Here is a 9828-nt window from a genome sequence, read left to right as displayed (position 1 = left end):
ACAGAGCTGGAGGTCATTCTGAGGGTTTCTGTGTATAGACACAAGAAGTTCAATTTGTTCTATACTGTGAAAAGATAACAAATATGAAGATTATGTCTGAAAATAATCAGACACCTGTCCCTAATAATTCCCACCATCATGGAGTGAAAATCAGGGCAATTTTGAAACCTGGGTCTGCTCCACCCCTCCTTTGGATAATGTTTCTAGAAATCTCCCCAAATTTGGTATTGACTCTTGGTAGTAAAAGTGGAGAGGTTTAGAACTACAATCTGGCCAGCAGAGGACTAAGGGTAAATGTGGACAGTTGGCCTATTGAACGAAGACCTGAAATAGAAAAACAGAAACACACACACACACACACACACACACACACACACACACACACACAAATATAGGCATTTAAGGGAATAATAGCGGAATAGTAATAATAATACATTATGTCAACAGCAGTGACAAAAGAAACACTCAATGTATTTATAGAGCTAAATAAAAGACAGATCCAGGTCCCACGTTTTGACTCTGAACAACCTTCTCAGTTGGATTTTGCTTCTGTCTAAGGATTATTTTGGAAAGAGCTATTATTATCCAAGATTTATCATGCTGCACTAGGGGGAACTCGTACTTTCCACAGAGACAATTATTGAATTCTCACTGAAGGCTCTTAAAGGAACAGAGACCTGTTCCAAGGGTTCAAGTAGAAAGAGGCTCCAGTAGAGGGCTGTGATCTAGTCCCATCAGATCTAGCGTCATGTGTTTGATGGGCCCTTTTCTCTGCTGTGATAGCACAGGTTCTTTCTCATTAAATGTGCCCTTCAACCCCCTCATCACAATAAGAGGACAGAAGAGGAATTCGCATTCATGGTGAGCATCATGCAGGAAGTCCTTTCAAGAGGCGCCTATCTCCAGAAGGAGACGCAGGTTGCAGTAAATCCTGAAGCATCATTGAAATGGAAACCAAGTCAAAACCATGACCTAGAAAGATAAGAGTCTGATAGAATTCTGGAAGCAGATTCTTCACTTGAGTAGGTAGGTACTTGAACAAGCCCGGTGGTATAGCTGTGTTTGGGTGGCGGTCATCAGAGGTTTAGGAAAAGAGAGAAGTCATTGTTAATATTAGACGAGAACTCTGAAAATCTGGAGCATAGAAATGCAGTATTAGGTGTAAGCAATAACTGTGAAAGTAAACAGTGATAAATGCCGTATTAAATCTAAAGCGCTATGCGACCAGATAATAACAAATAACAGAGCTAATAGCCAGCCGTTAATACGGGCCAATTTATTATTTAAAACATTTATTAAGATTTAACAATAACCAAATAATTTTTTGTTAAACTGTTATTAAACCGAAGCCCTGTATACATTAATCAACTGATATTTATCATTCAGATTGTATCTCATTAGATCCAAAGGGGTGTATATATTTTCAAATCAAACTTGGAAATTGAAAATGAACTGTAGCTCATTTTTGCCAAGTGTGGATGCATAAAGATTATTGTGTCTGCCAGCTGGGTAGCCAGACAGTGGAGTGGACTTGTCTAATTAGGAACAATTGCTGATAAATCAATTCTTTCCTTTTATAGGACAATTAGAATTTGTGTGTATGTGTGTGTGTTTTAAATTTTAATTTGATTTTGCACATTGTTCTGCAACCAAGTTAACTCTTTGAAGTGTTTTTAGATCATGCACATTTTCCACAAAATATAAAAAGGGTTATTGCTGTTCTATCAGTCATGCAAACAATCCAAGATTTATCTATTCATCTATTCACATAATTCAGGCATAAACTGCATGTAATTGCTCATGTGATGCTCCCAATCTGGCTTACCATACTGGGCCCCAAATATGACTTGTAATTATTTGCCTGATTTTTTTTTAAGGAGACTATTTCTCCACCAAAGAGTGTCCTCTTTTTCATCTTTGCCTGTTAAAATCCTTCCTAGTCTTGAAATGCAGCTCAAAGTTGACTTCCCTGATTCCTCTCATTTAGAAGTGATCTAACACTTGAATCTCCACTTTTATCCATCATTGTGTCTAACACGGTGCTTACCACTGGGACATTGGAATGATATAGGTTTTTTGACTACATGAGGGAGTGAAAAAACACACATTCCCTGAGGACAGAGTCCCCAGCCTCCCTGGCTGTTTTGGAAAAGATAAAGGGATAACAAGGAGCTGAAGGAAGCGCAAACGCACGATAGGCAGGTGAACTCAGGGGAGGGCTACTGCCTCGCAAGGAAATGTGAGGGTATACATGTATATGCATCATCTTCCCAAGGCCTGTGATTTGATTGGCTATTATTGCCTGGGGGAGGTGTTTTTATTTTTTGGTTTGCAAACCTTAATCTTCAACAATTAAAGAGGAAAACAGCTGCCTGCCACAGCACGGGGCGGCAAGGTCTCCACCTGACCGATGAAGTACGGGACCTCTCCGGGGCGACGTGCTCACCAGAGATGGTGGTGGGTGAGCAATTTCCATGCGGTGGATCTAGGTCAGGAGGCCTAAAGAGCCTGCTGCCCCCGGAGCAATTAGACTCACAACACTGCATGCTGCATGTTGGCCAATTAGTCTGCAAGAGAGCAGAGGCCCAGGACTTTAATCGCTCTAAGGGCCTGTTTGTGTACTATGTGGGAGCAATTTCAAATATGGTTTCGGGTTTGCAGATGGTTGAATTCCAAGTGAGTGGTGGTTCATGGAGCCTCACAGATACCAGCAACCATAAGTGTCAAGGAAGAGGAATATACGTGGGATTTCCGCTCTACCTCCCGGTCAGTTTCACCTAGGGATCACCTTTTGGGGAATCAGAAGCCTGTCATTAAGTGGTCACCTACTGTGTCACTGGTTCTGTGGGTGCAAACTTCTTTGGGGAGAATTTACATACCTTTCCATTAGCAACTCGCTCATGTTCTCTTACCTCGCACCACGCTGAGAATAACGTGGGCTGAGTTCTACCCGGTAAGCGCCATGTACACATCTCGACTGTCAGAAGATGTCACTCAATATGGTGAAACATACAGAGGCTGTCAAAGCTCCTAGGTTTGATCTCTTCATCTAGTTGTTATCTAATTGTTGTCTGCTTGGTTCAGGACATACCACTTCCTGCTAAGATCAGTGAGATAACCTTGCCTGGTTTCCCCCCGCCTCCTAACTGTCTCCACATAGATCGGATCTTCACATTTTGTCCAAATTTTCTTCTTGGAGTGCAGATCTTCTGTTCAATCACCTCCAGTGATTCTTTGCTATGATTTTCGGGCTCCTCCACAACACGGCGCCACCCGATCTCTCTGACTTTGTTTCCCTTGCATGACCTGCAAGCATTTTATGAGCTATTTCAGTCCAGCTAATCTTTGTCCCAAGCTTCTGGCTTCAGTCCTTTCTTGATTTGTAGTAGTCTTGCCACTTGGAATTCTCTTACTTGTGTACCAGTCACACAACATTTGATCCATCCCTTCAGGTCCATCTCAATCCAGACCTCCCCTGGATGCCTTTCCAGAACCTATTGCCATGGTTAGTGATGCCCATGTGCCAAGCAAGAGGCCCATCTCAGGACACTCCAATTCCCATTTTGAGAACTAAAGCTTCCAGCAGCAGCTTCTACTGGGGATGTCTCAACAGCACGCTATCTCCCCAGATTACTTTTGTCCAGTCCTATTGTAAATCTCTATGACCTTTCTAAAAGTCACAGAAATTTTACAGAAGATGGATCAGGGGTAGCCAGAGGACAAAAACAACTTTTTTTTACTCTGGGTGGCTTCATTGCATTTTTGTCCTACCTCTTTAATTTCACCCCTACCACCCTAGTTTTGTTTTGTCTTGTTTTATTTTATTTTATTTTATTTTATCTTATTTTTTAAACAATCAGACCTACAGGCTTGACATGGATTCTGTGGAGTTTTATTCATGTTTGTAGGATGGCTTTAATATTAAAAGAGGAGAGATAGAAAGATTGACATCAAGATTGTAGGCTCATAAAACATTCAAGGGAACTTAGCAATTGTCTGGTTCAGCCTTCATTTTACCTTATTTTTAAAATTTTTATTTGATTGCTTTTAGGCTAAAATATAGAAGTTCAATCTGGCCGTGTTACAGAACTCCAGGAAATGGGGAAAATAAAAAGAAAATCATTCATCATCCTAATGTCCTATTATTGCCAACTCTATCAATTGCCATATGCATATTTTACCAGCCTATAATAGTGGTGTACAGAAAAAGTTGTTTCTTTTTCTTTTTAAAGCTGAACAAGACAGATGAGGTCACTGAGGCCCTAGATTCCACTATTAGATAATATCCACCATTTACAGTATTTGATTTTGTACTGACCAAGAATAAACATTTCAGTTTCTTCTGACAGGCTCCAGAAGAAGATTGTCTCGCTTTGAGTACCCAGCCACTTCCAAATCGTGTGACACTGGTCAAGTTACTTAACACTAGTTTGACTCTGTTTCCTCATCTGTCAAACGGGCAGAAAATAGGGTTGGCAGGAGGATTAAATGATATAATACATGCCAACACATGTTTGCTGGATTCCTTTAGTTCCCATGGTCTCCAGCTTGCAGTTGAGTTTGGTTTCTGTTGGACTGAACAGAGTCCACCTTTGCACTTAGTTGGGAGTTCTGGCAGGTGTTGGAGGGAGGGAGGAGAGTGAATATTAATTCTTTGGGCTCTCTTCCTGCTGGGCAGTCTACTGATTGTATTCCTTGATCCAAGATCACTGCTTTCAAGCAGCATACTCTAAAGAGCTCTTTCACACCATGGCTCCAATAACTGCTTCTTCCCTCCTTATTCCTTATGGCTTTGGAGTGATATCACCTTACCTACTATTAAGCTCCAGGTTACTGTACTATCCCTTGTGGTTTCCCAACACCCACACATTAGAAACAGCCCCTTTGTAAATAAACCCTCCTGGAGCTTTCCTATTTTGAGTCTACCATCTGTTTCCTGCTGAGACCCTGACTGATACAACATGGTAATATTACTTCGTCCCCCCCCTTTCAATGAAAAATGAAATTACAGATCTTGAAAGGCAAAACTACAATGGTCTATTTAATTAACTCTTTCAGGATTTGATGGTTAAATTCTGTAAAGAATACAAAGCTGGGCCCCCATGCACAACAGCCACCATGATGCTTCCTAAACTCTAGATCTGAGTCTAAAGGTGTCATATGCTTTCTACCCTCACCCTTATCTCACTACTAAGGTAAATATTAGTTTTCTTCACATTTTGTAGACGAGAAGATCGAGACCCGGAGAACTGCAGTCAACAAGGAGCAAAATGGACTCCTGGTCCCAAGAACCGTGTTCTAAACCACTACACCAGTGGTGCCCAAAGTGGAGTCCTGGTCGGCAACATCAGTTCCATCTGGGAATTTGTGAGAAATGCAAATTCTTGGGCCCCACTTCAGACTTACCGAAGCAGAGACTTTGGGCTTGGGGCCCAATCACTTATATTTTAGGAACCCCTCCATGTGATTCTTTGAAAGTATGCTAAAGTTTAAGAGGCACCACGTTACACAAAATCACTTGCCAGGGCTTCATGGCTCCTTCTGCCTTGCTGGGTTTCATCTGAGGTCACTTCAAGAGTCTGGAATTCTACTCAGGATGCCACCTATTGAAAAATAATGGTTTTGTGCAACCTTCTAGAATGTCCAAGACACTCTCCTATTCGTTACCTCAGGAGGCTGTATGTTTCATGGCGAAGTGAATGGGCTCAACTGCACTATTCTGGAAAGGCTCTCTGTTCTCTTGGGCAAACAGTTTTTTCTGTGAACTTCTGCTTCTTCAGCTGGAAAGTGAGGATAATGACAGTGTGTGCCTCTTAGGATTGTTAGAAGGTTAAATAAAAACAGCAAAAAACCCCCCACAGTGCTCGGCACACAGTAAGCACTCGATAAACACCAACTATTACCAATTTAAAAACCTTATTATACCCTTTTTATAGGTAAGGAAATACCAGCTCAGGAGTGTTGATTTACCTGAAACTGGAGCTTGGTTTCAAAGGCAGGGCTTCTGATTGAAAGTCCCTATTGTTTTCCACATGCCTTCCAGAGTAGCCTTGGAAAGTCTGGTTTAGTAATATCCTTAGAAACAGTTGGATGATGAAGCTGAAGGGGAATGTGCCCGAAAATATTTAAGGCCTAATCACGCTCCTCAGCCTCCATGAGTAGAAGTCTCCTGAGACCCACCTGCTATGCATCTCATCCGGGAAGGCTGGCCAGCCCCCGAAGGTCCTTTCTGAAGCTTGTCCTCTTCCTGGCCTGCCCTGTGCCCTGCGGTGACTTCTCCTGCCAGGACGCCTTCTCTCCTAATGGAGAAAGTAGAGAGCGAAGAGCAGGTGGTCATAGAGGGAAAAGCTTTTTGCAGCTGCCTCAGTTCAGGAGCTTCTGGGATATTTAGTCCCCAAGAGATTTCTAGAACCATTGAGAAGGCGCCAAACAGGAATGTAAAAGTTAATAACTTCCTTATTTGAAAGCTAAACCTTTCCAAACCTATCACATGCACTTTTCCTCATGGAGGATTAACGGCCTGACAAGGTTGAACTTTGAAAGAAAAGCTATTTGTGACTTATGGGGAGCTGGGGGAAAAAAGGTCTTGACTTTTTAAAAACAAAACAAAACAAGCAAACCCAAACACGTTAATTTTTCTCAAGCCTATAACTCACAAAGGGCACCACCGCTTTGGCTGGAACTTTCCAAAATGACTCTCCTCTGAGTCAAAGGGAGGCGGGAGCAAGCGGCATCCCCACAGAATTGATCTGGTAATATTTATAAGAGTTCAAAACAAAGGTGCACAGAGGAATTGTTTTCAAAGTCTGAAAGGATGGAGTTGTTTTTAGCAATTCAGTCTCTCATTTCCTAGATCCTAAGGCAGTTACAGAAACCTGTCACCAACTGTGACCACTCTCCTCCCAAAGTCTTCATGATTTGGATAAAGCTTTGGAACTTGGCCTATTTGTACAGAGGTTTCAAAGAAATTTAATAGAATAAATAAAGTTTTAGGAAGTGAGATTAAGAGCAAGGGCTCTGAAATTAGGGTTTATGTCCCAGGAAGTCTTAACAGATGTCTTAGCTGTGCACCACTGGGCAAGTTAAAATTTTTTTTAAAAGATGTATTTATTTATTTTGAGAGAGAGAGAGAACAAGAGAGGAGCAGAGGGAGAAAAGAGAGAGAATCCCAAGCAGAGTCCGTGCCTAGTGCACAGCCCAACATGGGGCTCGATCCCACGACCCTGAGATCATGACCTGAGCTGAAACCAAGAGTCCAACACTCAACCAACTGTGCCACCTAGGTGTCCTGGGCTGGTTACATCTTAACATCTCAGTCTTGAGTCTGTAAGTGGATAAAATTGTAGTGCACTGTAGACAGGCTTAAATAAAGCAATTCGCAATGAGCATCTGCTAACAGCTATTTCCATTACTACTTATGAAAACTGGCACTTAACATTGGTTTAAGATCAAATGTGAAATGCCAAGCATATAGCATTTACTTATGTTAAAGCGAGTCGCTTAGGATTTATATTCAACAATAATTTTCAACCTGGTTTTGTTATTAATCGTATTAAAAATTAAGCTGAACTTCTTTGTTGTATGTATTTAATTCAGATTTTATTTAATTAATTTATTTTAAAGATTTTATTTATCCATGAGAGACAGAGAGAGAGAGAGAAGCAGAGACACAGGCTGAGGGACAAGCAGGCTCCCTGTGGGGAGCCTGATGCAGGCAGGACTCAATCCCAGGACCCTGGGATCATGATCTGAGCCAAAGGCAGATGCTCAACCAAACACTGAGACACTCAGGCATCCCTTTAATTCAGATTTTTATTTTTTATTTTTTATTTTTTTATTTTTATTTTTTTATTTTATTTTTTAAAATTTTTTTAAATTCAGATTTTTAAAGAATGCTTCCTTTTCCCCCTATTTCCTCTAGTCTAAAATAACGAGTCTCTGTGTATAGTATTTTTGCAAGCTTGAGATGTCCCAAGGTGCTGGAGGAGGGATTGAAATAAATATACTGTATCATCATCAGTATTAGCATCTCTGGTATTATTAGTCCGCAAGGCGAAGTGATTGTCCCTGATGCCATGAACTTTGCAGCGTGAAGGGCAGGTTGAAGAATCAAGGGTCAGCAGGCAGATGAGCACAGTTAGCAGCATTCAGGAGCACAAGACAGTGTTCGAACAGAAAATGAAGAGATTTGTGGCCAGGGTAGTTGCTTTGGACAGAGCTTGTTTGATTAAGACTGTGCAGAGAAGGTAGGAATTCAGCGGAGTTCTGGAGCAGACAGGTGACGTCAAAAGGGATATTGCTGCCTGTTTCACAGAAATGAGTCACCAACAAGAAAGCACAAGGTGCAATGGACATCGGCAGAGAACAGTTTATGACAGCGTGTGTCTACGACGTAGGGCTGGAGTCACTTCTACTCTGGTCTCTACGGAGTAAATGATACCTGAAAACCGAGAGTCCAAACTGAGTCCAAGTAGTAGAAAAACCATGATGGGAAATGAGAGAACTCTAAGTGAGTTTTTAGAGTTAAAAAGGTAAGAGTATTTTGGACAAACATCATAACAGGTGTGTTTCTCTTTATCAAAAGTGCTTGAAGTAGTTTCATAAATCCAAGACCACCTCAGAATTTGAGCTTGTTTTCCAAATTTTAAATTTATTTACATGCAGTTTTGATGTCTGTAAGTACTTTGTAATGCCTGGAATAATATACAACATCACAAGAAGCTTAATCTCAGGATCCCAAGATCATGACCTGAGCTAAAGGCAGATGCTTAGCTGACTGACCCACCCAGGTGCCCTTTGTTTATTTATTTCAGAGCAAGGGAGTGAGAGAGAGCATAAGTGGGGTGAGGGACAGAGGGAGAAAATCCCAAGCCAACTTCCTGCTGGGCATGGAATCTGATGTATCATGACCTGAGCCAAAAACCAAGAGTGGGATGCTTAACTGACTGAGCCACACAGGTACCTCTTGTTCAGTGTTTTTCAAACCACAGAATCAATCTCCTTAGTGGGTAACAAAATCAGTATTTATGGTTTTTTTTTAACTAGAATATTCTTATATTGTTTATTTGGGATTATTTCTGTATTTTATGTGACACTTGAAATTTGATCACATCAAAATCATAATTAGCATTAATCACATTTTTGGTCTATATTATTTTGTGAATTTTCTATTGGTCTATATACATGCTTACACATGCGTGTATGTGTGTGCATAGTGGAACACAATGTGAAATATATTTCTTCCTGTAGGTTGTAGTAAAAAATCAATTTGGCTTCCTTATTTAACAACATTCAAAAATTAATTAATTAGAGGTTTGAAGAAACACAATTTCATTTCTTGAAAACAGGCTGTATTATTTAGTTTAAGCAGTATTATTACAAACTCATTTATAGTATTATTATCTGTAGTTGGCCCAGCCTACGTCTGGGCTGCCGGCATAGGAATCGCCTAAGGGAGTGGGTTTAAAGCCTCTGTTCTGAGGCTGAATCTCTGCAGAGTCTGCCTCATTCGGTCTGGGGTGATATCCAGGAATCTGTATTTTAGTGAGTATCTCAGGTGACCCTGAAGCATGAGCAGAAAACAATTTTTCCAAAGAGTGGTAAACGTTTTCTTGGCATGTTTCCAAAATTTCCTAAAGTTGATTTAAAAATGTCCAGTTTAATAAGCTTCAATTCTAAAAGTGAGTTCATTTGCAGATCAAGGACTTGGGAGTAGAACCCAGGATTGAAGTCATCAGCAGGGGACATCTGCAAGCCTGACCACCATTGCCACCCTGGGCAAATCTTTTCTTGTTTTATTTCAGCCAACACATCTCCAGTTAGTTTGTG

At 41.0% G+C, this 9828-nt stretch overlaps 1 long non-coding RNA gene across 1 annotated transcript; it reads right to left on the bottom strand.

Moving 5' to 3' along the window:
* Positions 1-450: 450 nt before the first annotated feature.
* On the bottom strand, positions 451-5592 carry LOC112671083 (uncharacterized). Its single transcript, XR_003143381.3, has 2 exons — positions 5407-5592; positions 451-1056 (listed from the first exon to the last, which is right to left on the bottom strand). It is a non-coding gene; the product is annotated as an uncharacterized LOC112671083 (long non-coding RNA).
* Between the last annotated feature and the right edge of the window lie 4236 nt (positions 5593-9828).

The sequence above is a fragment of the Canis lupus genome, chromosome 5 (assembly GCF_003254725.2).
Source record: "Canis lupus dingo isolate Sandy chromosome 5, ASM325472v2, whole genome shotgun sequence".
NCBI lineage: Eukaryota > Metazoa > Chordata > Mammalia > Carnivora > Canidae > Canis > Canis lupus.
This window is presented reverse-complemented; position numbering and strand designations above follow the sequence as displayed.